The 23083-nt window shown below is 36.5% G+C and overlaps 1 pseudogene; it reads left to right on the forward strand.

Moving 5' to 3' along the window:
* Positions 1 to 348: 348 nt before the first annotated feature.
* Positions 349 to 23036, forward strand: LOC113448569 (uncharacterized; annotated as a pseudogene).
* Positions 23037 to 23083: the final 47 nt, after the last annotated feature.

Raw genomic sequence — 23083 nt, forward strand, 5'->3', positions numbered from 1 at the left:
GTCAGCACACTGTTGTAGTTTGAATTATTTTTCTGCATCTTTCCTTTTCTTTCTATTCAGAAACATACAAACTTTTCTTGGTTGAGAGCTCTTGGCTTTTTAACTGCTTTGTAAGCTGCCACTTCTGGGTTAATAAGAAGACATCTTCATCCAGTTTCCAAAGTAGGAATTGTGCAGTTGTATGATGTCTTTCTTTTATTTATTTGACATTCCACACATGAATTTGGAGACAGCAGGCTTAACCTTTCTTGTTGAGAGAAGTTCGGTCTCTAAGCCTCCAGGTGGACAGAGGTAGATTCTCTTCCGAGGAGAGAATCCTCTTCCAAATCTATGTGACTTTTTTTCAAGATGGAAAAAGACACCCAAGAAGGGCCTATGTCAGAAGGGCCTGATGGACCAGGAAGAAATGCTGTCTCAAAACATTCTAGTGGTGCTTGAGATCAGTGGTGGAATTCAAAAATTTTTACTACCGGTTCTGTGGGCAAGGCTTGGTGGGTATGGTGTGGCTTGGTAGGTATGGTGTGGCTTGTTAGGCATGGCAATGGAAGGACACTGCAAAATCTCCATTCCTTCCCCACTCATGGGGGAAAGTTACTAGAAAATCTCATTCCCTCCCCACCCCACTAACCTGCTTTACAGCTCCATTGTGTAGGGCAACAAAAGAAGACCTAGCCGATCGGCTGAGACTCAGGAAGCAGAGAATAGATGGGGATGGGGCCAGTCAGAGGTGGTATTTGCCAGTTCTCCAAACTACTCAAAATTTCTGCCCAATGGTTCTCCAGAACTGGTGAGAACCTGCTGAATACCACCTCTGCTCAAGATCTATTTCTGCGGGCCATATCAACAAGGAAGGGATTCCTCACTGCCCCAAAGGTCGGTGGAAAGAATATTTGAAAACAGTCCCACATCCAATCTCAGGATGAGAAGCTTCAAAGTTGCCAGATCTGATCTTGTGGGATGATCTGGCTACCTTTGACCATGTAGTTGGTGCCTGCCAGTGGTCTCGGGAAGAAGTGAGCCATCTCCTGCCGACCCTTTGGGCTGAAACCCAGCAGATCTTAAGTAATCTGAATGCCAAAGGAGATGATAGGAGGATTAAACCAATTTCCATAAACAACAATTCAAGTACTGCTGAGATTCAGCAGCACTGCTTCCACCGCTTCTGTTATCAGCAGGCTGAGGAACCCCAAGAGGTCTGTAGCCAGTTCCAGGAACTCTGCCACTACTGGTTGGAACCAGAGAGCCTCATGAAGGAACAGATCCTGGAGCTGCTAATTCTGGAGCAGTTTCTGACAGTTTTGCCAAAGGGAATCCAAAGCCAGGTCTGAGAACATGATACTGAGACATGTGCCCAGGCTGTTGCCTTGGCAAAGGGATTTCTTTTGCGTCAGCAGTAAATTTGGAAAGTGAGCCACAGGTGAGGAGATTTATTGCATAAATTATGTAGAAAACAGGGGTAATCTATACTTGAGAGAAATAAAATGCCAATTATGTTGCATAAAAAGCCAATCCATGTTAGCAGCATACATGTATACATCTTTCGGTTTATGATGGCTGAGTTCACACAACAAGCAAAACCTCAAACTGGATTAACAGTATAAAATTACAGGTGACTTACAACCAAAACGGAGGGGAGAATTTATATTGTTAAGGCAGTTGCCAAGTGAGACATGCCCAATTTTACAACTTTTTTTTTTTGCCATGGTTGTTAAGCAAATCACTGCAATTGATAAGTGAATCATGTGATAATTAAGTGAATCTGGCTTCCCCATTGCCTTTGCTTGTCAGAAGCTGGCTGGGAAGGTTGCAAGTGGCGATTCCATGACCCCAGGATATTACAACTGTTGTAAATATATGTTAATCACCAAGCACCCAAATTTTGATCATATAACCATGTGGATGTTGTGTCAATTGTAAGTGCGAGGACCAGTCATAAGTCACTTCTTTCAGTGCCATTGCACGAATGATTGTAAGTCAAGGGCTATCTATGGTGAGTTCATGTGCAGTTATGCTCAAACTAACCTTATGATGACTTAATGCATGCTAAGACAATGATTAGGATTTCAGAATACAGAAAGCTTATGAACCTTAGTCATTTCTAGTGCATTGTTCCAAACCAAAAATGTTTCCATGTGGCAGTTATCTATCCAGGAAGGAATGTTCACACACACACACACACACACAAAGCTGTCCTCCATATTGGTCTTGTGGATCGTGTTATGTAGGACATTTTGTATAGCAGGTTGTTCAATCATGTTAGTCTGTGGGATTGCTAAGAATCGACACCAGCTTATTGACACACCATCATGGAATGCTTCCTCACTACCATCACTTTTACATGTGGACCACATTCTGAAGTGTTAAGTTTCAGAAACAATTACATAGCTGAGTTTTTTCAGAGAACCTCAGCTTTCCTATTCCCCATGTTTGGAACCTTGTGGTTTTCAGCATGTAACTCTTCTACCCACAAGAAACCAGTTGAAGAAACAAGGTGAGAAAAGGCTACCAGCTTTACTTCTGATATCAGCATATTTGGCTGTGGGATACATTGATGTGCATATTGCTTAATGCAAATTTATTTATTTATTTGATTTGTCAATCACTTACAAGATAATAGGTATAAGTATAAGCATGAGTAAGAATACAGGAAATAGGCACAAATAAATGGGGACCAAAGGACAGGGATGGTAGGCACGATTGTGCACTTATGCACATCCCTTACAGACTTCTTAGGAATAGGGTGATGTCAATAGTGGATAGTTTGAGGTTAAAGGAGTGGAGGTTTAATTAACCAGGGGAAGTCTGTCTTTAGACATGGTGCAATGAACTCTGCAGATCCCTTTGGAGTTATGCAAGGGGAGAGGAATTATGATTCAGCCCAGCTACTCAGAAGTGCATACACAGCACTCCATACTATTTTCTCAGTAACAATGAGATTTAGTCTCACTTCCTTTTGCTCTCATAATGTGTGCTAGAAACAATAACAAAAAAAATCTTCTAGAGATCAGCTCTTCTGATCTTCTAGAGAACAGCTGGGAGGAAAAGAAGGTTGAATCTTTCTTTCCAGTGGTCCTTAACAAAATGGATTTTTGCCGTTCAACTGAAAATGCCCCTAAAAAAGATAGATATCCTGGGATTTGAGAGCAGGTAGATTATATATATAGTATCTCACATATTATCCTTATTTGACATCAACTGTGGCCACCTGAGTTGGTGTTCATATTGTTAGCGTGCCTATCAATACTTTTCTTGGTGCCTCTTGTATACCCTGTCCTACCTGAAAATTTATACATTTTAATGGGAAGCAGTCCCTCCATACTACTACTATTGTAATTAGCTATGCATGCCATGATGCCTCAGAATGCCTGTTATGCATTTTCAAAATTCCAAATACCCAGATGGAAAAAATTCCAAATGGGTCCAGAAAGTTTGCAACTTTAGGCCTAGCCTTGCAGTCTAATCATGAAGAATTTTTGGAATTTCAGGTTGGGCAACTTGCAGGCACAGCAGGGGCCTCTGGTGCCATGATAGCAGCAAAAAAAAAAAAAATCCCAGCTGATTTTTTTTTTAAGATGTGGGAAAGCCAAACAAAAATTAAGTGTACTAAGACCCCAAAGGTGCCATTGGAGTAGATATCAATTACTATATGTATATATAGCTTTAAAAAAGTAGGAAAGGGGAGAGAAATCCTAACTTCTGAAATCATTATGTTACTTACTTTCCTTTGCTTTGTGACCCACAGTTGCCTTCCTCCCCTCTGAAAAGAAAAAAAAATGTTATGCTTTGGCCAAATATGTAAAACTTAAGGTTAATACCACTGGGTTTGCACGTATTGGTCCCTTCATTTCTTTTTTAAAAAATGTTTTTTATTGGTTTTTAAAACGAACATAAACAAACAAAACATAAAAACATCAAGCCATCTTCCATATATATACATACAGTGTGCCGGTTGGTTTACAAATTGTTTTGTGCTTCCATTTCGTAGTCTTCAATTACAATTACATTGTATATATTCTCATATTTTCAATCAAATATTAAATACATTAATATCATTGTTAATCAATCATTTGACTATACGTTTATTCATTCATGTTTTACGAAATAATCTATATTTTACTTAATTTGTTTTACGACAGTTCATATTATCATCTCAAATCTACCCTACAATCATTTTGTAGATATAATAAGAATCCATCTTTATATATTTATTATTTTCTAAGAATCTACATATTTCATTACCATGTTTTATTGTCTAACCATTGATAGAATAGATCACAAATTTTATAAAATTGTTTATCATCTTGTTATCTGATTTCAAATGTCAATTTACTCATTTCAGTACATTCCAATATTTTCTTAATTATTTCCTCCTGTGTTGGTATTTTCTCATTTTTCCAGTTTTTAGCAAATATAATCCTAGCTGCTGTCAAAAATTTCCAATCAGGTATTTCAATTCTTTACTATATATTTCAGGTAAGATTCCCAATAAAAATATCTCTGGTTTCAAATCTATATGCTTTTTTGTCATTTTTTCCAACCACGTGTGGATTTTAGTCCAATATTTTTAGCATCTGCACATGTCCACCAGATATGGTAATATGGGCCAGGTGTCTGATGACATTTCCAACATTTTTCAGATTTGTTCTTGAACATTCTTGCTATTCTTGTCAGGGGAAAATGCCACCTGTAAAACATCTCATACAAATTTTCTTTATATGCTGTTGATATTGTCATTTTATAATTTTGAGACCACAATTTTTGCCATTTCTCTAGATCAATCCCATATCCAAAATTCTTCCCCAAGCAATCATTGTTTCTTTAACTTGTTCTTCTTCTAGTTTAATTTCTAATAAATATCCATACAATTTTTTAATCACCGTTTCACCTGTCAAAATCTTATCTAAATCAGTAAGTTTATCATAGAAACCTTCTGTTTTAGAGTCTTTATCATACCTTGAATGGTAATTATCCCTGTAACTTTAAGAATAAAGTAAAGAGACAAATACAGGCAGAGATAGAGCCCATAAAGGAAGAAATAGTACCAATAGCTGAGCAAGCTGAGGAACATGAACAGGTAGTAATTCAAAAAGTCCTCATACAAGCCCTGTAATTCCCAGAAGAACTACACGAATATCTAGACCGCCTGATAGATACCAGGCTAACACAGTGTGCCAGATTAATAAAGTTCCATATACTGTAGATGAAATAAAAATGTATCCTACTAAAGATAAGGAAAGTGAATAGGGAATTGAAATCCTTAAAGGATATGAAAGTATATGAAAATGCGAGATTACCTGTTGATATAAAACCCATTGGCTGCAAATGGATTTTTAAGATAAAAACTGAAAAAGATGGTAATATAATCTATAAGGCACGATTAGTAGCCCAAGGTTTTAGACAAAATGCCAATGACTATGACGAGGTATTTGCACCTAGCCTTAAAGCAGCAACATTAAGGGCAGCTTTAGTGTGGGCAGCAAGTAAGAAATATATAGTCAACCATCTAGATGTAGAAACTGCTTACTTGCACGCTCCACTAAGACATACTGTATACATGAAAAAACCTATTGGATTTAAAGGTGAAAATAATAATGATTATTGGTTGTTAAAAAAGAGCCTCTATGGTCTTAAACAATCAGGCTATGAATGGAACCAGTATATTGTAAAGGAACTAAACAATATAGGGTTTAAAGCTGGTTTAGCCGATCCATGTCTATTTAAAAGGGAGCCGAGGACTTCGCTCCAGCCAGAGACTTTCCTGAACTCCGGCGGTCCTGCTGCCATCGTAGACGACCGGCCTATTTGCGGGACTACGCATGCTCCTGGCCAGGGGAAAGGAGTGTTGTGTCTATAGAACTGGCTGGAGTTCCCAACCAGGTCCGCAGTTCAAGCGGGAGCGCCGACCGCTCCCATTGGCTGATGCCGTTTGACAGCCGGCTATAAAAGGAGCTGTCAAACGGCATCAGCTGTTGCTGCCAGCTGATCTGCCGAGTTAGCCTGGCAGACGTGGCAACCCTTTATTCACCTGAATAAAGCCCCATTAAAATGAACGCTCTGGCTCAGCCTCGTATCTCCGCCGCCCCACAACATAACCCACATCAAATTTGTAGCTTGGTAATACAACTCCCAATTAGGCAAACCAAATCCTCCTCTTATTCTAGCATCTTGCAAAAGTTTTAACTTTATTCTCGCTTTCTTACCTTGCCATATATATTTCAATACAATTTTATTTAAATCTTCAAAATAATCTTTTCCAAGCCTAATTGGAATTGTTTGGAACAAATATAAAATTCTGGGTAATATATTCATCTTGATTGTTGATATTCTCCCTATTAATGACAGTTGCAAATTTTCCCATTTCACCATATCTAGCACTATCTGCTGCTTAAGTTTGATATAATTATTCTCTTTTAGTGTCCTGCATCTTGCTGTCAAATGTATCCCCAAGTACTTGACCTTATTTGTGACCTGAATTTTCAATAGATCTTCCAGTTCTTCCTTTTGTCTTATAGCATATTCTTTATCAAGATCTTTGTCTTATCTTTATTTATTTTCAAACCAGCCACCTTTCCATATGTCTCTATCTTTTCTATCAATTTTGATGCTGTTTCTAGTGGATCTTCTAAAATGAAAACCAGATCATCTGTGAATGCTTGCAGCTTAAATTCTTCCTTTTTAATTTTCATCCCTTTTATGTCCTTTTCTTCTCTAATATTTCTGTTTAGCACTTCCAAGGTTAACACAAACAACAGAGGTGATGGTGGGCACCCTTGTCTTGTTCCTTTTCTTATATCAATAGAGTCTGTCAGTTCTCCCTCTATCATTACCTTTGCTGTTTGCTTATGATATATAGCTTCTATTGCTTGAATAAAGTTTTTGAAAAGCCCATCTGTTCCAGCTGTAATAACATGAATCGCCAATTCACATTATCAAATGCTTTCTGTGCATCTAGAAATATCAAAGCCATTTGTTTTTCAGGATGTGTCTCATAGTATTCCACAGTGTCCAAGATTACTCTCATATTATCCTTAATTTGTCTCTTTGGCAGAAATCCATTTTGATCAGGATGGATAAAATTCTTTAAGTATTTTTTAAGTCTTTCTGTCAATATTGAAGCAAAAATTTTATAATTTGCGTTTAGTAGGGAAATAGGTCTATAGTTCTTGATTTGTAATGGATCGGCCTCCTCTTTTGGGACAAGTGTAATATAAGTTTCTGACCATGTTTTAGGTATCTTCTTCTGTAACATAACTTCATTCATAACATCTAGCAATGGAAGGTTCAACAATTCTTGTAATGTTTTATAAAATTCTGCCGGAAGTCCGTCTGGGCCTGGTGCATTTTGCTTCTTGAGTGCTTCAGTTAACTCCATCATCATTGTATTGCTTTCTAACATTGTTTCAATCTCTTTAGGTATCTGGGGTAAATTAGCATTCTGTAAATACTGTTTAACTCTTTCCTCATCAATATTCTCTTGTGTGTATAGTTTTCCATAATAGTGTCATATGATTTCCTTCTTCTCTTTGCTACCATAGCAAATTTGGCCTTGGTCATCTATTAATTGCAATATTTTCCTTGATTCTTTCTCCTTTCTCAATTTATATGCTAACCATCTACCTGGTTTGTTTGCATCTTCAAAGTAGTTCTGTTTAGCACCATTTTCTGTGCTAATTCTTCTTTTTCCATTAGTCCCATTTTATGTTTAATTATATCCATTTTTAACTTAATGTCTTTTTTCTGTGGCATTATCTGTAGCTCTTTTTCATGTTCTTTATACTCATCCTCTAATATCTTAGAGGCTTGTCTTTTCATGGTATTTCTTTTCCTTGAATAGTCTATTATCAAGCCTCTGACATATGCCTTCATTGTATCCCATATGTTCTGGATTGATGTATCTTCTTTTTTGTTTTCTCTAAAGAAGAAAGCCAGATCTTTCTCCATCCACTGTATGAAGTCTTTCTCCTTTAATATAGTATTATTTAACATCCATTTAGATCTTCTCCTTTGTCCTTTCCATTTAATTGTCATTGGATTGTGATCTGCCCAAGTACTTGTTTCAATATTTATTTCTTGAATATTAGTTAACAATTCTCTTGACATCCATATCATATCTATTCTGGACCATGATAAATGTCTATTTGAGTAGAAGGTGTATTGTTTAGTTTTAGCATTTCTTTCTCTCCATGTATCTTTTAAGTTTATTTCATCTACCATTTTAAAAAAAAGATTTAGGGAGAATCTTTCTGTTTTGCTTTGTTGTTTTCTGTGCTGTATAGTCCAGTTTATTGTCTACAATTCCATTAAAATCTCCCATCATAACTATATTAGCATAGTCCGGTTCAATTATTTTCATATGTAATTTTTTATAAAATTCTTCTTGCTTGTCATTCGGGGCATAGATTGCAATCAGAAGTGTTTTCATATTATTGTCCATTATTTCCACCATTAGTATTCTTCCATCATCATAAATTTTGCTGGGATAATATCTTTAATGTATAAAACCACTCCTCTTTTCTTGCATTGTGTCAAAGAAGTAAATATTTTCCCTAATTTTGGCTGTATCAACAATTATTCATATTGCTTTTTGATATGTACTTCTTGTAGGCAGATTATATCAAATTTTAAATTCTATAATTTATGGAAAGTTTTCCTTCTTTTAACAGCTGAGTTAAGTCCATTTATATTAATTGTAATCAGTTTTTTCTCTTCCATGATTATACTGTATAGGTAGGTTTGGCAGCTCTCGTAGATCTTGGTTCACATTGTTCTTTAACTTCCACCTTTCTGCCTACTGCACCTTCTTCTTTTTCAGTCGCTATTTGGCAGTCCTCTTGGAATTCAATTAGTGAGATTTTTTTTTCTGCCTCTTCCTCTTTCCCTCCAAATATTCTGTGTAAAATGATTCAGCTTTTTCAACTGAGTCAATTCTATGTCTCTGTTCTTGCCATGTGAACATTAAACCTTCTGGAATCAGCCATCTATAATTCACCTCTTTTTTAAGTAGCATTTTGGTCAGAAATCGGTATTCTCTTCTCATTTCTCTCACTCTTCAGGGTACTTGTTTCAGGACCACAATCTCATTGTCTTTATATTTCAATGTTTTCTCTCTTGCCACTTGCAATATTTGATTTTAATGGCTTTCTTTGTAAATCTGATGTGAACTTCTCTTGGTAATCTATTTCTCATTGCATAACTTGTGAAGACTCGATAAACCTCATCTATGCCATCCATCATCTTCTCTTTAGTTATTTCCAAAGCTTCAGCCAAAATTTCTATCATCCCAGCTAGGTTTTGTCCCTTTTCTTCCTCTATATTTTGGAATCTGAGATAAAATTCTGATCTGTCCATCTCCTATCTCAACATCCCACTTTTATCTTGTTCAACCACAGTAATCTGCTATCAATATCTCCAATCTTCTTATCTCTTTGTTTATCTTCTTCAATTTTTTGGAATCTCTCCTCATACTTCATCATCATTTGTTGAATGTTCTCGACCTTTTCATCAGTTTTTCCTGTTCTTTGTTCAATGTTCTCTGTTCTCTTTTCAATATTCTCTGTTCTTATTTAAATATTTTGAATTCCTTGCATAATCATCTGCAGGGTCACTTTTTCCTGTTCTTTTTCTTACTGTAACATCATCTGTATTGAGTGTTGTCCTCCAGATGCTGAAGAGGAAGAAGTAGGAGTTGAGGAACCAGAGGCTATTACTTTCCTACTCATTTTGGACAATTCAAAATCTTCAGGTTCTTCTAGACCAGAGGTCTCATTCTCTCAGCCCACGGGCCAATTGCGGCCCGCAGGATGATGTCCTGTGGCCCCCACCGTGATATGAAAGTATAATATTAGTGCGGCCTGCAGGGGGAATTGACCTCTGAAGGAAGTCCCGCCCGCCGTTCCTCGTCATGGCTGACATTCGGTGCTAGGCTAAGCTACACCGACTTCATGCACACTATGCTTGTAACAACAGTGTGGCGGATGATGAACAGTCTGGTAGCAGTCGCCTTTTTTTGCAGTCGCCATTCTGGTACTTTCTACCATCAACAAACGCCATGATCAAACGCAGAGAAAGGCAACTGCTACCGGGCTGTTCATCATCAGCCGCGCTGTTGTGACAAGTAGAAGCGGAAATGATGCCACATGTAGAGACATTCTCCATGCGTCACTAGCTGGCTAAACACTTCGATGAAACGTGGAACAAGAGCGATGCCAAGTGGAATAAACTAAATTTTGTAACACCCTCATCATGTCTTTGTCAAAGCCTGCAGTGAAGAGAAAGATAGGTGATGAGCACAGACAATTTCAGCAAAGGTGGGAGACACAGTATTTCTTTGTTGAGCACAGGGGCATCCCGACATGCCTTATTTGTGCTGAAAAAGTTGCAGTGCACAAGGAATACAGCCTGAAACATCATTTTTCAACTAAACATGCTGAGGAATGTGCAAATATCAGGGGAATGAGAGAACCAACTGGGTTGCCAGCCTTCAAACATGTTTAGCGAGGTAACAAGATTTCTTCACGAAAGCAACCAAAGAGAATGCTGCAGCCGTCGAAGCTAGCTATATGGTTAGTGAGATGATTGCTAAGGTGGGAAAACCATTCACAGAGGGTGAGTTTGTAAAAAAATGCATATTACAGGCTGCAAGTATAGTTTGTCTGGAAAAGAAAAGTCAGTTCAGCAACATCAGCCTTTCTGCCAGCACAGTGGCAGAGCACATTTCTGACCTGTCAAGTGACATTTATCATCAACTGTGTGAGAAAGCTAGATGTTTTGATGCATATTCAGTTGCTCTTGATGAGAACACAGACATAACTGACACTGCTCAGCTCACAATTTATGTCCTTGGTGTGATCGCAATTTTGAAGTGAAAGAGGAGTTGCTCAGAGTAATTCCAATGCATGGCCAGACCACCGCTCATGAGATATTTCGCCAGTTGTGTGATGCCATTGAGAATGCCAGTTTGCCATGGAATAGGTTTGTTGGAATAACAAGCGACGGAGTACCATCAATGACGGGGAGGAAAAATGAACTGGTGGCACTTGTTCAGAGAAAACTTGAGGAGGAGGGTGTAGAAGAGGCTATTGCTCTGCACTGCATTATCCATCTTCAGGTTCTTGTATACCTTAATCCAACAAATTGGTTAGATAGCAGTAAAAACTCAAAAATGGAAGAAAAGACCATAAACACACACAAAAAAGAAAAAATTGTTAAATCCTGAAAAAGGTGGGAAAGTAAAAAATAAAAAACTAAAGAAGAAAAAAGAAAAGTTCTTCAGGTTCTTCAACACTTAATCCAATTAAAAAGTCTCAGGTATAAAAGGGTGCATAAGAAAAAAAAGAAAGCCACAAAAATTAAAATAAAAAAAACAATATGGAAGGTAAATAGAAAAAAATACAAGGGAAGGAGAGAGAGAAAAGAAAAGAGACTACTCCCTTAAAAGGAAAAGGAAGGAAATCATTAATACTAAAGTTTTTCCTTTAAAATAAAATGCAAACATAAAAATTTAACTTCAAAAGACAAAAAGAAAGACAAAAACAAATAGCTATTATGAAAAGTAAACTAATGAGGAGGGGTAGCGCAGTTTAGAAAAAATAAAAAGAGCACACTGCACCTTGTTTGATTATCCAAGGCTTTTGTTAAAATTTATAACTCTCTTCTCCAGAGTCTTGTCACCTTTTTTTTTTCCTATAAGCTTCAACACCAGATTCCAGCTGTTGATAGAAACCCAGAAGAGCATCTGCAATAATACTCTCCCATGCTCTTCCCTCTATCTTATCAATAGCAATGTCCTTGAAAAGAAGTCTCAGTTCTTTCTCAGCTTTGTCTGGTCAAGAAAAAGAAATAGAATATTTCCAAGCCTCTAGTTTGCAGTGTTACAAAGTTTCTTTTGCTTTCACTTTCCCTCTCCTTTCCCAAACAAAATATAATGAAAATAAATTAAAAAAGGAAAAAGATATTTAAAAAATGACTAAAAGGGAGTCTCTAGCCTAGAATATTATAAAGTCAAAAAGGAGAAAAAGAATAGGTGAAAGAAAAGAAGAAAAAAACAGTCCAGTTTCAAAATATAAAATCATGTGTAGAAAATCCAGCAATGAGAAAAAAAAAATACTTTGACATTCCTGTTTAAAATCGCCACTTAATCACTTCTGTCAAAACTTTTACAGATTCTTTCTTTTCCTTAGGGTGTTCTTTCAAATCTTAAAATAAAAAGTTCTCACCAAACCGGCACACACTCTCTTTCCGTTCTCTTTCATTTCGGAGCTGTCCCAACTTCAGCAGCTTTAATGGCTGCCTCTTTGCCTCTGGCAAAAAGAGCTTCTCCTGGATCTACCAGGGACTTTGAGGTATCCCTGGGATCGACAGGATGCACCCTTTACATTCACCATCTCTTCAGGATGGTTTAGATCCAATTGGACCATCCAGGAGCAAAGATATCAGCAGCGATCTCAGACCTCCAAGATCGCATGCTGTATTGTTGTGATGCCAGTTCCGCCCTCCTCCCTTCATTTCTGACCATATACAAAATGTTCAGAAACACCTAAACAGTATTCTGTATAATAGCTAATGTTTTAATGCATGACTTCTTATCTGTTTTCATTTCTTTTGGCTTTATCTGTTGGCATGATATCATTTTGCTAAAAATGTTTTTGGAAAAAGGGGCTTGGATATTAACTTACAGTGTCATTTCAGGAGTCTGACTCATTTCAAGAGGCAGCTGTAAATCTCTCTGAAGACCAGCAGGCCATGTCAGATGCCAGACAAAGGTTTCTTGCCAAGGAAGTCAAGAAACTTGATAATGGGAAAGCAAGCTTGTTAGGTAAGCCTTTAATTTGCAAGTGGTGATAGTCTTGCTCTATTCAGCTCAGTGTAAGGTCATATGGTCAGGCCCATGCCTCATTTTAGATTGCAATATTCTGAAAAGGACTACAAAAATGCTGGAAATGAGGCCAGCTTCACTCTTGAGATGTCCCTTTCAAACTTTGAATGGGCCGTTTTATAAAATTTCACTCAAAACATTTTGAAATTACATTTTGCAATTTCCTAGCTGTATTTCAAAAGAAGAGACTTTCTACAGCAAAGTTAGGAATTGCAGCTTGTGAAGCCTTTTTTGGTAACTCCTGGCACCATACACTTCTGACTTTTGCTTTCTCTCTGGGTTGGAGCAAAAACATACCCAAGTAAGTCTGAAGTAGGAAAACTAAGTTAAAATCCCAGTCTGTGCTGGAAGCATCATATAAAGTAAGGTTATATTTGAATCAAACTTGATACCTAATATTGGAAGAAATATCCTTCTGGGTTCCGTTCCAAGTGGGGAAAAGACACTGGATTCATGGAAGTTGCTTGGAAAGAAGATTTCATCTTGGATAAGATCATATACCTTGGAGCTCCTGGGTGAAAAGGAAAGAGATGCTGAGAGTCCCTTGGTTTTACACCCTCTCTAAGCTTTGAACTTCCTGGGATACAGGAAGAGTATACTGATTGGATGCTGTCAGGAGTCATAGTTAGCTTTTTAGGTTGTATGTGTGCTTAAGTTTGGTTGAATCCTGCTGGGTGATACAATCTTTCCCGGTACCATGTGGTGAGATGGGTAATCCTATCATTTCCTGAGGGCCATGTCTTAATCCCATCACCCTGGAGCTGAAGGAGGTTGGCAGAGAGCTTCAGGAAACTGCTGTGTCTTTAAAACATGTTTCTCCTTTTCTTCATCCAGGGAAATTTAATATTCTGCCTTTTTAATATTTCCTAGAATATTTCATTCTTCTAGGAGAGGGATGGATGCTAAGTTTCTACACTAGTAACAACATGCACTTAGTTGTGCATTCTTGAAATGATACAGAGTAGGTTGGAATTGCCTTTTTGCAAAGTTTGTTTTTACATCTAGCCTATGGTGTAGGGATTTCTTGATTTCCCATCCAAATACTGTAGATAATCCTCAATTTATGATCAAAATGGAGCCCAAAATTGATAGACAAGACAAGTTGTTAAGTGAATTTTGCCCCAGTTTGGGGCCTTTCTTGCCTACGGTTGTTAACTGATTAACTGCAATTGTTAAGCTAGTACACAATTGTTAAGTGAATCTGGCTTCCTTATTGACTTTGCTTGTTAAAAGGCTGCAAAAGGTATTTGTGTGATCCTACCATCATAAATACATCCAGTTGCCAAGCTTCCAAGTTTTGCTCATGTGATTATAGGAATGTGGCAATGGTCATGAGTGTAAAAAAAAATCATGTCATTTTTTTCAGTGCTGTTGTAATTTTCAGTGGTGACTAAATGGATGGTTGTAACTCAAGGTCTACTTATAATGCATTCTGATCCATTATATGCATATCCATCCATGTATAAGAAGGAGGCAAACCTTCCAATTCCACCTGTTGCCCTTGCCAGTTGCAACCTCTTGTCCTCCATTACCCCCAAAATACCAAGTTGTGGTTCCTAAGCACTAAAAAGTTACCAATCTCGAGAGGGCAGAGCTTGTGTCACAGCAATACAGCATGCGATCTTTAAGCTCTAAGATCGCTGCTGATATCTCCATTGCAGGATGGTCCCAATGGATCTAAACCATCCCGTAGAGACGGTGACAGAGGAGGGCACATCCTGTCGATCCCAGGGACATCGCAAAGTCCCTGGTAGATCCAGGAGATGCCCCTTTTTTCCCCGAGGTGGAGAGGCAGCTATTAAAGCTGCTGAAGTTGGGACAGCTCCAGAATGGAAGAAAGCTGGAAAGAAAGCATGTCAGTTTGGTGAGATAATTTTCTACTTATTTTTTTCTGGAGAGAACACCCTAAAAGACTAAAAATTAAATTTAAAAGTGAAGATAAAAGTGCTCAAGCGGCAAGATTAAGCACAAATTAAACCCGAAGGTTTTTTTTTTTTTATTGGAACTTTGGATTTTGTTAAAACTTTAAAACTTTTAAACTGGACTGGTCTTTCCTTTCTAGTTTTTATTTTTTTTTCCCTTCAAAATAACTCTTTGGAAAAGTTTTTTAATTTCTTGTTTTTTCTTTTTAATAATTTTAGATTCTTTATATTTTTTATTACTCCTGATTTTAAAATTAGAGGGGAAGGGAAAGGAAAGGGAAATAAGTACTGCTGCCCGCTGGAGGCTTGGATACATTGTTTTTCTTTCTTTCTTTCTTTCTTTCTTTCTTTCTTTCTTTCTTTCTTTCTTTCTTTCTTTCTTTCTTGTTGATACATTTGCTGTTACATTCAAGGACTCTATGCTTTTCATTGAAAAGATAGTGGGAAGAGCATGTAGATTGTTTGCAAGTGCTCTTCTGTGGAAATACTGATAGCTGGAGTCTGGATTTGAAATTGAAGAAAGAAGAGTGAAGTGACCTTGAAAAGAGAACTGGAAATTTTGTTTTTTGATTTAGTAAAGAGCCTCGAACATATAGTGGCAGTGCTTTGCTTATTGACAGAATTGCATTTTCTCTTTCCTTTTTTTTTCTATTTCCCCCCCCAGTTGGATTTTTATATTTGGACTTGAGTCCTTTGATGCAAGACTACTTTTTTCCCCCTCTCCTTCCTCCCTTTGTTTTACCTCTTTGGCAAGGGGAATATACACATTTCTGTCTTTTTAAATCTTTTCTTAATATTTTTATTTTTTCATCCTTTTTCCGTTTTTTTTTCTTTTTTTCCTTTTTTCCTACATAATTGGAACCAATTGGATTAAGGTATTCAAGTGCCGGAAGACTTTTCCCTTCCCTTTTTTATTTTTAATTATTTTTCCTTTTTCTTTTTTTACTGGAGTGGCAATTGGCTGCTCTTGCTTTTTCTTTTCAATTTTTCTATTGTACTTTAAGATGAGCAGAAAAATACCAGCCTCAGCTTCTTCAATCCCGACTTCTTCTTCCTCACCATCTGGAGGACAACTATCAATACAGGTGATGTTACAACAAGAGAAGGAGAAAGAAGTGACACTCCAGATGATTATGCAAGGAATTCAAAAGATACAAGTAAAAACAGATAATATTGAAAAGAGAACGGAGAATATTGAGCAAAGAATGGAAAAGACAGATGAAAAAATAGAAAATATTCAACAGATGATGATGCAATATGAGGACAGAATTAAGAAAATTGAAGAACAAGATGTACAAAGAGATAAGAAGATTGGACATATGGATACCCGATTGAGTGAAGTGGAAAGAGATAATGGCAGATCTCTGCAATCATTGGGATGGGAAATTGATAGATCAGATTTCTATCTTGATTTCAAAATATAAAAGAAGAAAAGGGTGAAAACCTTGCTGAAATGATGACAGAAATCCTGGCAGAAGCATTAGAGGTAACTAAAGAGAAGATGATGGATGGAATGGATGAGGTTTTTCGTGTTTATACAAGATATGCAATGAGAAATAAACTGCCAAGAGAAGTTCATATCAGATTTACTAAGAAAATAATTAAATCACAAATATTGCAGCCGACGAGAGAAAAAAACACTAAAGTACAAAGATAAAGAAATAGTGGTACTGAAACATGTAGCAAGAAGAGTGAGAGAAATAAGAAGAGAATATTTACTTTTGACCAAAGAGTTACTTAAGAGAGGAATAAATTACAGATGGCTGATACCCAAAGGTCTCATGTTTACCTGGCAGGAACAAAGACACAGAATTGATACAGTTGAAAAGCAGAGTTATTCTATCTGGAATATTTTAGAAGAAGGGAGGAAGATACAAGAAAAGAAGAGTCATTAATTGAATTTCAAGAGGAATGTACAGCAGTAATTGAAAAAGAGGATGGAGCTGTAGGTGGTGTACCCAGAGAACAACGAGAACCAAGATCTACTAAAGCAACAAATCCTTCTTACAAAGTCTAAAATGGATGAGAAAAAAACTGATTACAATTAATATAAATGGGCTTAATTCAGCTATTAAAAGAAGAAAAGTATTTCATAAATTAAAATTTGATATAATATGCCTACAAGAAGTACATATTAAAAACAACATGATTATATATTGAAACAACAAAAATTAGGGAAATTATTTACAGCATTATTGTAAAAAGAGAGGAGTGGTGTTATACATTAGAGATACAATCCCTGCAGAACAAATATATACAGATGATGATGGAAGGATTTTGATGGTGGAGATAATGGACAATAATCTAATGACACTTTTAATAGCAATTTATGCTCCAAATGATAATCAAAAAGATTTTTATAGGAAATTACATAAGAAAATAATTGAACTGGACTATGTTAATATCTGTCTGATGGGAGATTTTAATGGAATAATAAATAACAAATTGGATTATAAAACACAAAAAACAGCAAAGAAAACTAGAAAGACATTGCCAAAATCCTTCTTTCGAATGGTAGATGAGATAAACTTAAAAGATGCATGGAGAGAGAGAAATGAGGAAAATAAACAATATACCTTTTATTCAAATACACATGCATCATGGTCTAGAATAGATATGATATGAATGTCAACAGAATTGCTTTCTAACATACAAGAAATTGAAATAGAAGCAAGTACTTGGACAGATCACAATCCAATAACGCTTGTATGGAAAGGACAAAAAAGGAGATCTAGATGGACTTTAAATAATACGATATAAAAAGAAAAAGACTTTAAGCAGAAAATTGGGAGAGAATTGACTTTTTCTTTAAAGAAAAATACAAAAGAGAATACATCATTACAGAACCTCTGGGACATGATGAAGGCTTATACAAGAGGTTTGATAATGGACTATACAAGGAAAAGAAATATAAAACAGAAAAAAATCTTTAAAATATTGGAAGATGACTACCAGAAGTGGGAAAAAGAACTACAGAAATTTCACCAAAAAAAGGACATTAAAATTAAAATGGACATAACTAAGCATAAAATGAGGCTAATGGAAAAAGAAGAAATAGCACAAAAAATTAGAAATGCTAAGCAGAACTATTTTGAAGATGCAAATAAACCAGGCAGGTGGTTAGCATATAAATTGAGAAAGGAAAGAGACTCGAGAAGAATAAATCAATTGATAAATGAACAAGGACATGTATACTATGGAAATGTGGAGAAGAAAAAAATTATTCAAGATTACTATGGAAAACTATACCATCAAGAGAATGTTCAGGAAAAAAGAATTCAACAATACTTACAGGAAGCAAATTTGCCCCAGACACCCAAAGATATTGAAATAATGTTAGAAAGTAATATAACAATGATGGAATTAACAGAATCTTTAAAAAAGCAAAACATTGGGAAAGCACCAGGTCCAGACGGTTTGCCAGTGGAATTTTATAAGACATTCCAGGGAACATTGAATTTTCACTTATTAGAAATTATGAATGAAGTTATAACAAAGAAGAGAATACCCAAAACATGGTCAGAAGCATATATAGCACTTGTACCGAAGGAGGACACAGATCCACAGTAAGTTAAAAATTACAGAGCTATATCACTATTAAATTCAGCTTATAAATTTTTTGCTTCAGTTCTGGCAGACAGATAGAAAAGATACTTAAACAATTTTATTCATTCCGATCAAAATGGATTTCTGCCGAAGAGACAGATTAAAGATAATATGAGAATAATTTTAGATACACTGGAATACTATGAGGCACATCCTGAAAAACAAATGGCTCTGATGTTTATAGATGCACAAAAAGCCTTTGATAATGTGAATTGGCATTTTATGCTGTTACAATTGGAACAAATGGGCTTTGGTAAAAAATTTACTCATATATCATAAACAAACTGCAAAGGTTATGATAAATGGAAAGTTATCAGACTTCATAGATATAAGAAAAGGGACCAGACAAGGATGTCCACTGTCGCCTCTGTTGTTTGTGTTAACACTGGAAGTGCTGAATAGGAACATCAGAGAAGAAAAAGAAATAAAAGGAATGAAAATTAAAAAGAAGAGTATAAATTACAAGCTTTTCCAGATGACCTGGTATTTATATTAGAGGATCCATTGGAGTCTGCACCTGATAGAAAAGATAGAAGAGTATGGGAAAGTAGCAGGTTTGAAAATAAATAAAGATAAAACAAAGATTTTAGCAAAAAACATGTTAGTAAGACGAAAGAAAGAATTGGAGGAAGTCTTGGGGATCCAGGTCACAAATAAGGTTAAGTATTTAGGGATACATATAACACCAAGATGTAGCACACTTAAGGAGGAAAATTATCTCAAACTTAAACAACAAATTGAGACAGATTTGATAAAATGGGAAAATTTAACAATTTTCATGATAATCAATTATCACTGATTGGCAGAATATCTACAATTAAGATGAATGTATTGCCCAGAATCTTATACTTATTCCAGACAATTCCAATCAGATTAGGGAAAGAATTTTTTGAAGATTTAAACAAAATAGAGCTAAAATACATTTGGCAGGGGAAGAAAGTGAGAATAAAAGTTAAATTGTTACAAGATGCAAGAATAAGAGAAGGGTTTGCTTTGCCCAATTGGTAATTATACTACCAAGCGACAAGTCTGATGTGGGTAAAGGAGTGGATAACATTACAGAATACTAGACTTTTGAATTTAGAAGGACATGACCTGCTGTTAGGATGGCATGCCTTCCTTTGGTATAAGGGAACTAAAACGCAGGGGTATTTTAGAAGACATTATATTCGAGAAGCATTGTTTCTAAACTGGGAGAAGATAAAAAAGCAATATTATTTAAAAATTCCGCTATGGTTATCTACTATTGAAGCTTTTTCCTATCCAATAATATATAAAAAGGAACAAACAGATATGGTGAGATATTGAACGAAAAGGGTGAACTTAAATCTATGCAAGCATTGGATGAACAAGGTGTAAAAATGAATTGGTTTTCATATTTTCAAATACAATCTAGATTTGATAAAGATGTTAAAACAGAAGGTATCTATGATAAGTTGACTGATTTAGATAAAATGTTGACAGGTACTGATGAAAAAGTGATTAAAAAAAAACTTTATGGACATTTGCTAAATGGACATTTAAATTAGAGGAAGAACAAGTAAAAGAAACAATCATTGCATGGGGGGGAAATTTTGGATATGGGATTGATTTAGATAAATGGCAAAAATTGTGATCTCAAAATTATAAAATGACAATGGTGGCACTTACCCCCGGTGAGAATTGCAAGGATGTTCAAGAATAAAATGGGATAAATGATGGAAATGTCATCAGATACCTGGTTCATATTACCACATGTGGTGGACATGCTCAGATGCAAAAAGATATTGGACTATAATCCACACATGGTTGGAAAAAATGACAAAACAACACATAGACTTTAAACCTGATATATTTTTATTGGGAATTATACCAGAAATATATTGTAAAGAATTGAAATATTTGATTGTAAATGTTTTAACAGTGGCTAGAATTGTATTTGCTAAGAATTGGAAAAATGAAAAAATACCTATGCAGGAGGAAATTATTAAGAAAATCATGGACTGTGCTGAAATGAGTAAATTGACATTTGAAATTAGAGAACAAGAGGATAAAATTTTTTACATGATATGGGATTTATTTTATCAATGGTTAGATAAAAAGACATGGTAAAGAAATAGATTAGTAAGCCTTACAATAAAAGTTAATAGACTGATAAAGAATACAATATAAAATATATAACCATTGGATGAATGTGTAGATTAAATCATAATGAAAATTAGAATATCTAGCATAAAATGATGAAAAAATAGTCAAATGAATGTTTAATAATTGATACTGTATAAGCACAAGCTAGACTGATAAGGTGGGAATTTATATAACTTGTGAATAATGTAAAAAAAAAGATAGCACAAAATATTGTAACCAACTGACACACTGTATGTATGTAATTGAAAGGGGGCTTTATGTTTTTATGTTTTGTTCGTATGTTTGTTGTAAAAAATAAAAACTTAAAAGAAAAGTTACCATTCTCTGCTGTACAACATATATGAGGGCTATCCACAAATAGATTGCGTTTTCGTCTGTAGCAAGAAGGGGCGGACCTAGCGTGACCAACTTTGGTCTGTGTGTCTGCCGCTCAGTCTGCATCTAGTCGTGCTAGTGGGAGGTTCATATCATTGCCCGTTATTTCACAGCAAACGTTTGAAATGTGTGCTGCAATTGAAAATCCCTCGAGTTGTGAGGTGCGATCAGTGATAAGGTTTTTGTCGGCAAAAAACCATAAACCGATTGAAATTTTTCAGCAACTGTGTGAAGTGTACAGGGACAACATCATCACTGAAGGTGGAGTGCTCCAATCGTGCATTAAGTTTAAAAATGGCCGAACTACAGCACTCGAGAAGTCCTGAATGCTTTCAAGTGGGAGATTTTTCCTCATCTGCCCTACAGCCCTGATCTTGCACCAAGCGACAACCACTTGTTTCCAAGGATGAAGACCTGGCTTGGAACACAGCGCTTTGACGACGACGCGGAACTGCGGGCGGGCATGACTGACTGGCTCAAATCTCAGGCATCAAAGCGCTGTGTTCCAAGCCAGGTCTTCATCCTCGGAAACAAGTGGTAGTCGCTTGGTGCAAGATCGGGGCTGTAGGGCAGATGAGGAAAAATCTCCCACTTGAAAGCATTCAGGACTTCTCGAGTGCCGTAGTTCGGCCATTTTTAAATTTAATGCACGATTGGCGCACTCCACCTTCAGTGATGATGTTGTCCCCGTACACTTCACAAAGTTGCCGAAAAATTTCAATCAGTTTAAGGTTTTTTGCCGACAAAAACCTTATCACTGATCGCACCTCACAACTCGAGGGATTTTCATTTGCAGCACACATTTCAAACGTTTGCTGTGAAATAACGGGCAATGATGCAAACCTCCCACTAGCACAACTAGATGCAGACTGAGCAGCGGATGCACAGACCAAAGATGGCTGCACTAGCTCCGCCCCTTCTTGCTACAGATGAAAACGTAATCTATTTTGTGGATAGCCCTCGTAGTTTGGCTTATCTCTGGATCCTCTAAGCAACTTGTTTAAAATAAACTGTAAATTCCCATGTTAAATAGGTGTGGAATATCCAAAGCTGTTGCTGGTAGAAAATAACTTTTAATAGATTGAGATATCTTTTAGCTGTTTTCAAGATCTTGATCATATCAGCGCATTAAATACAACCTCTGAAATTCTTTCTGCGCTATCTCATAGGTTCTGGAGTCACAAAGAAGAGGAGAGGAACCATTCAAAATCAAGAAATCGAAGATGAGGGGACACATGGTACTTTGCTAGGGGTTCTAAAAAGGAGAAACCCTACAACTCTATTGACTGTGGGAAATGTTTTGTGAGGCCATCAGACTTGGCAAAACATGACAATATCCACACAAATGCCAAGCCTTTTCACTGCATTGTCCCACCTGACTAGACATCGGAGAATTCACATAGGGGGGAAAAAAAACCCCACACATGCACTTTATGTGGTGCATCATTTGCTCAGAGAGCGTCACTGGTTAGTCATCAGAGAATCCACTCTGGAGAACAGCCTTATCATTGTTCTCATTGCCAACAGTGCTTCAGTCATCAGTCAGCACTTAAAGTGCATGAACCTATCCACATGGTCCAGAAACCTTATATCTGCCTGAAATGTGGGGAAAGGTTTGTTTCTTCTTCTACCCTCAAATACACAAATGGATCCATACAGGAGAAAAACCATTTTCCCATGTCGAGTGTGGGAAACTATTCATCCAATGCTCTAACCTTATTTCACACCAATGGACACACTATGGGGAGAAACCCTTTTGCTGCACCATGTGTGGAAGAAGATTCAATTATCCATTGGACCTCACCCAGCACCAGAAAATTCATACGGGAAAAAAACAGTTTCCTTGTGTTGAATGTGAGAGGAGATTCACTAAGTTTTCAGATCTCCTTATACATTGGAGAATCCATACGAGGGTACACCCATATCACTGCCTGGAATGTGGGAGGAGATTCCATCAGAAAAGTGCATTGGTGACACACCAGAGAATCCACATGAAAGAGATGGCAGCAGGAAAAATCAAATTGTTACAGAAAAACAATGAACTGAAAATCTGTGAAACCGAAGAGAGGGCAGGAATAAAATGCTTCAAAGTTTCAAAATGCTTCAAAATTCACCTCAGCTTGTCTTCCTGATTCCAGGTCCATGAGATGATCTTAGGGAAGAAAGTCTAGAGAATGTG

This window comes from Pseudonaja textilis, chromosome Z (assembly GCF_049901715.1).
Source record: "Pseudonaja textilis isolate UNSWEBS1 chromosome Z, rPseTex1.2, whole genome shotgun sequence".
NCBI lineage: Eukaryota > Metazoa > Chordata > Lepidosauria > Squamata > Elapidae > Pseudonaja > Pseudonaja textilis.